This window comes from Acanthisitta chloris, unplaced genomic scaffold (assembly GCF_000695815.1).
Source record: "Acanthisitta chloris isolate BGI_N310 unplaced genomic scaffold, ASM69581v1 scaffold33268, whole genome shotgun sequence".
Classification (NCBI taxonomy): domain Eukaryota; kingdom Metazoa; phylum Chordata; class Aves; order Passeriformes; family Acanthisittidae; genus Acanthisitta; species Acanthisitta chloris.
In genome coordinates, this window is record NW_008687102.1 from 9,922 (window position 1) to 16,160 (window position 6,239).

Consider the following 6,239-nt stretch of genomic DNA (forward strand, 5'->3'; position numbering starts at 1 on the left):
TTTTCATCAGGGTTGTTATCTTTGAATTCCTTGATACGTTTGTTCATTGTTCCTCCAAGTTCTCCAGGATTTCAGGGTACCTGGAACACATTCTTTGAAAGCAAAGGGGAAAAACTCTCTTAAATACACGTTCAAGAATAGAAAGAGCCTTGTTAAAAGAATGAACTGGCAGAGCACTGGAGGGTGAAATGCAATAGGAAACTGACTTGATAAAAGGATCTTTGAATTCCTTGATACGTTTGTTCATTGTTCCTCCAAGTTCTCCAGGATTTCAGGGTACCTGGAACACATTCTTTGAAAGCAAAGGGGAAAAACTCTCTTAAATACACGTTCAAGAATAGAAAGAGCCTTGTTAAAAGAATGAACTGGCAGAGCACTGGAGGGTGAAATGCAATAGGAAACTGACTTGATAAAAGGATAATTCCAGTAAATGAATAACACTTCCCTTATGTCACATGAAATCCATAACGCTCGGCTGATAAAAATAGCAACTACAGCTCATGTTCTTCTGGCAAACCTGGACAGGAGCCTGTTGGGACGAAGCTTTACAGTCAGTCTAGATGAAGAGGATGAACCCCATGATCAAATCCATCCTAGATGAGCAGCACAGCTAAAAATGGTTTCAATTAATGTCATTATTGTCATTGAAAATATCCCCCCAGACAGCAGGAGGCGTGTGCAGGTGAGTGGCCAGGGCCTGACACCACATGGGTGGGATTCATCTCCAGGCTGGGACTGGAAAGTGAGATGTCAAGGATCAGGCAGCGACCTGACTCTGTTCGTGCTCAGAGAAGGAAAACAGCTCAGGGCAACTCATCTCAGAGAGTGTTCACAGATTCATAGTATCATAGAATGTGAAGGGGTTGGAATGGAGCTTAGAGACCGTCCAGCGCCAACCCCTGCCCAGGTTTTAGATGTTGGAAGCACAAGGAATGAGCATGGCAAACAACATGGTCATTTAGTCCTCTCACCTTGGCAGAGGTGTCAAGGTCTACACTAATCCTACATGGCCTGGTGCTGGCAGGTGACAGGCAACAGAGAGAATGAGAACTGTTAGGGAACAGCCAAGGCTCTGGCCCACTGTGTGTGCACTTGTGCACATGGGGAGTTAGGAAGGGGAAGGCTCTGCCCTGCCAGGGACTCTGAAGACATGTCCCACCTCTGCAAACCTCTTCTTCTAGCTGCTCTGTTGGTGGCAGAAGCAGCTGGAGCCCTTCTAGGGTCAGATAGTGGAATTTTAGCTGGAGGCACTTTGTGTCTCAGCAGAGATTCCGCCAGGTTGTTCGGCTGAGAGATCTAACATCGGCGCCGCTGCCGCAGGAACCCACTGGCTCGGGCCAACCACTACCCACCCAGCCTGGAATTGTTCCAACACACACCCCAGACCCCCCAGCTCTTGTTTAATCTTTAATGCACCTCCAATTGCCCCAGGCTGGACACAAGATAGCAGTGATGATTAGCTCCTGACCCCGTGTGCCGTGCTGGGCACTGGGAAATGCCTGGCTGCCTGCTGACCCTCCATCCATCCCCTTGTGTCCTGGGGGCACGAGGAGGCATTAGCAGCAGCTCAGGGTGGGGAGCCAAGCAGTGCCTCTCCTGCTGCTGGCTGCAGGCACAGGAAAAGGCCACAGGCACAGCAGACCTGTCCTACCTGTTCTTGCTGGCCTGACTCCTTTGGCTGTTCTTAGGTGTCTGGTGGGATAAGGGATGGGGGAGGGATGGAGCAGTGCCCTGCATACAGCCCCTGAGTGCCTTCCTTCTCTCCCTGTGACACCCAGCCTGTGCCATAGGGAAGCAACTCTCACACTGACAAGACAACTGTCCTATCTAAAGCCTCTCTCCAAGCCCTGATGTCTGTCCAGGCACTAACACAACACTCCAGATGTTCCAGGTGACAATTGCATCACCCAACCCATCACGTTTGAGCTCAGTTCTGATGCAAAACAGTGCTGGGATGGAAATACACACAGGGAGGAGGACCAGCACAGCTCCAGAAGTATCTTCCTGGATGTGGATACTGCAGATAAGGGAGTGAGGAGGAGCAAGGGCTCAGCCATAGCTGAAAGAAGTTTAAGGGAATGCTAATTGTCCATGTCCACACAGCCCTATGCTGTCCAACAACATAGGTATTTGCTTACTTTTACTCTCCACCTCCTTGCCCAGGGGATTCAGCTTTATCCTCCTTCATCTTCTCGTCTCTTCCAGCTGTGCAATTCACACAAGATTCTCCCAACTTTCTCTTCCACCTCTCAGTTGACATTTGTGTGTCTCCAAAGGATTCCCTGCAGTTAGCTTAACTGCTAGGATTGTTAAGGGTTTGGAATGGAGCTTAGTGATCATCCCCTGCCAACCCCCTGCCCTGGGCAGGGACAACTCCCACCAGAGCAGGTTGCTGAAGGCTCATCCAACCTGGCTGTGAACACTGCCAGGGCTGGGGCAGCCACAGCCTCCCTGGGCAGCCTGGGACAGGGAAGGCAGAGGTAGGGGTAGCAGAGGTAGACAGAGGGGTAGGAGGTAGACTGAAAGACAACAATTCACATGAAAATATGTATGCGAGAGAGACTGAGAAATAATATTTTAAACATTCAGGAGAGGGGAAATGATGTTTTAAAAAGTCACACCCGTGTTGTGGGTGTGACCCAGCTGGGGCTGGGTGATCTCTAAGCTCCATTCCAAACCCTATGATTCTATGATTCAACCTATGCCAGGGAACTTCTCCCTGTCACAGAGAGAAATAAAGGACTTATATTGCCATATTGCAACTTCAGGAGATCTTTCAGTTCTGTTTGGGTGTTGGGTTGGGATTCTTTTCCCTAAGAGGAATGACAGAAATTGCCTAGATAACTGTAGAAACTCGGTGTTATCTCTGCTCCAGCCAGGGGCTTGTCTTATCTCCCCCCAATGTCACATTGTGCAGCTCCTAGGAGCTCCCTGTTCACCCCATCCTGCTCACTCCCTCCCTAGAGCTTTGCCTTTCAATATGTCCTGAGGAATCCAATAAAGGCTCCTGCAGGAATTTGTAGCAACACATTCCTTTTCCATCATCATCTGCACTTGGAGCAAAGCTCTTCCCTTATATATCTCTTCTGACAGAATATGAAACCACAAGTATTTTAAGCTGAGACAAAGAAAGCAAAGGGCTGTAATCCAAACTGACAGCAAGGTTATTAATTGGGGGAGAAGAGGCTGAGCAGAGCAGACTGCTCAGACATCTAAGAAGTGGCCTTGTGCTGGGAGGGGCTCCAGGTACTACTCCTAGGCACTGGGGAAGGGCTGCAGAGCCTCTCACCTAGAGGACACCACAGCAGCCCCAAAGGCAATAGTGGGAGCAGAGATATGAGACCACCCTGTGCTGAAGGACACCCAACCCCAGCATCTGCTTTCCTTCAGAGTCTGCTCTGAGTGCTAGGGCTTTGATCAGATCACTGCTGAGGGGAACAGATGGCAGGAACTTCTTTCAGAGTGTCTTAGTTGGAATTTTACCAGCACATGGCCCTTTTCCTAGCAGTGCTCAGTTTGGGATCTGTGTGTCTTGCTGGTCTCAGTAGCAGGTTGTGCATCACTGGATCCACTGGGTCATGGATCTGCCAGGTGAGCTGAGTTCTGCTGACCCAGAAAACACAGAGAGGGGATCAGCACTGCAGCTGGGGATGGACTCCCCTCCACACTCTGCACACCAGTGCACTTGGAATCATAGAATCATCGAGCTTGGAGGAGACCTCTAAGATCATCGAGTCCAACCATTAACCTGTCACTGCTGTAACCCCTAAACCAGATCCTCCAGCACCACACCACAGCCAGACACCTCTGAAACGCCTCCAGGGATGGTGACTCCACCACCTCCCTGGGCAATATTCCAATGCCTGAACACCCTAACAGGGAAAATAATTTTCCTAGTATCTTATCTGAATCTCCCCTTGGATAAAGCTCACTTCAAAATCCTTTTCCCAGCTGATGGAGTTGCATTCCAGCAGTGCCTGCAGGGTGCCTAGTGAAGAGGCTCCTGTTGAAAGCTCTGCATCGTGCTGGCATAAAGTGGATGATCCCCAACCATGCTATTGAAATCATCTTGGTTGTAATGTAATCCAAAGTATTCTTTAAGCCTTGTTTTGACCACACAAGATTATTTAGGTCTTCTGCAACTTCGGCTGATAATAATTTAAACTAGTTCCATCAGCAGTAGGACCAAACACATCTATCAAAACCCTATTAGAGATTAATCCCCTTGTAATTTATCAGTTTTATTATTTATCATTATGGGCAATAATGATCTGGGATTTTTAAAACAGAACTTATTCAGTCACTGCATCAAATGAATGACAGAAAGTGTCCTTCATTCCTAGAAAGGAGGAGCATGTCCTACCTAATTGCCCAAGGAGGGAGATAAACTGCAGGCATGGAAGGAAGAGACTTCCAAGAAAACCTCTCTGTTTACTCTGCAAGGTAATGGTCAGTGTGAGGTAACAGTTTGTGGCCGAAGACAGATTTCTATTACATCTCACATCAGCTTTTCCATCATCATCTGGGCAGCAGTGAGACCAGATCACAGGTCAACAGGACCCGTTCCCCTCCTCCCCAGAACTTCCCCAGCAGCCCAAGGTTTGTTAAACAGCATTGCTGACAAGTCCAAGCTTCCCAGCCAACTCCTCCAACTTCTCAGCAGCAACTCCTTTGATCCAGGCACTACACAGAGACATAACATCTTGTGCCAAACCCACAGGTATAAGAACGAGTTGGTTGTAGCAGTTCATGGTATCATAGAATGTTAAAGAGTTGGAATGGATGTAGATACTATCTAGCCCCAACCACTGCCCTGGGCAGGGATACCTCTCACCAGAGCTGGTTGCCCAAGGCTTCAGCCACTGAACACTGCCAGGCCTGGGGCAGCCACAGCCTCCCTGGGCAACCTGTGCCAGTGTCTCACCACCCTCACAGGGAAAACTTCTGCCTAAGATCAGGCGATCCACTGTGGTCCCTTCCAGCCTAACTGATCCTGTGATTCTGTGATGGAGGAAACTCAACAGTAGTGGACAACAGCTCAGGATCAAAGGCTCCTGTAGTGCTTATTTCTCTTCCCAAGCCCCAGAATGCTCTTAGGTCAAACTGAATTCTACCTCCACACAGGTAGACTGGGACAACATCACTCCTTCAGCTGGAATTCAGACTCCAAAACTTCTGCAGGTATGCACACGTCTCACTTAAGTGACTTACTACTGTTAATGCCAATTAATCTTTGTGTCACGTGGACACGTGGAGGCCTCGTGTCACCCTGGGCAGCTTTGCCCTGTGCTGCCCAAAGCAGAACAGCTGAGGACATGGAGGAGTTGCACATGGTCACAGCCACAGCAGCAGCAGAGCTGGGAAGGTGGTGCTGGAGTCATACACTGAGGAGAGGGTGAGCATCCTGCTCTGTGCATGGCTGCTGGGGCTGAGGCCTGGGGGGGCCTTGGGTTACCTCTGTCAAAACAACCTAACATGGCATGTCTGTCTTGCAGCAATCTCATCTGACCTTGGGCTATGAGCCACAGACTAAAGCTCCTGTTCCAACCTGACCAGGCTCTTCCCACAGCCTGCGCAGAGGAAACGTGAGCCCTGACTCTGGCAGCTCTGGCTGCTGACGGGTGTCACCCTCCCCCTGCAGCCATCCCTCCCCAGGGCAGGGTGGGACAGGAGCTCTCCAGCCTCCACCACCTGCACAGGCTGAGGCTCTCAGGGCCTCTGGGCACGCAGGGTGAGCTGAGAGCAGCGCAGGGGAGGGGAAACATGTTTGAGGTGAGTTTTTTTAATCAAATGTGCTGGTTTCAGGTGATCTCAGGGGGTTCAGGGTAGCAGGAGGGGATCCTGCTCCCCCTCTCCCCAGTCAACCGCAACAGTCACAACCTGGATCAGCACAAGTTACTGGGCTTTATTTCTCTGTCTTCCATGCTGTCCAGGCAAACTTCTGCTGGCAAATATAGTTGGGAAAGGGTTTCCCAACTCATCTGCACTTGTGGCCTGGTTTCTGCTGTCCCCGTGGGTCCTTTGTGCCCTTAGCTGAGTGATGCTACAGTTCCTTAGTCATGTTCTTGCTGCTGTTTTTCCTTTTGTTTCCTTCTTTCCATCACTAGACCTGCAGAACTCAGGGAGTGGATTCAACAGCAGGAGAACTTGTCCCAGAATTGAAAGAGGAAAGCCAAAACAAGCCTCATTTTGGGCTGCAACTGAGCTACACTAAAGGAGAAAGTACAATTTATGGGGAT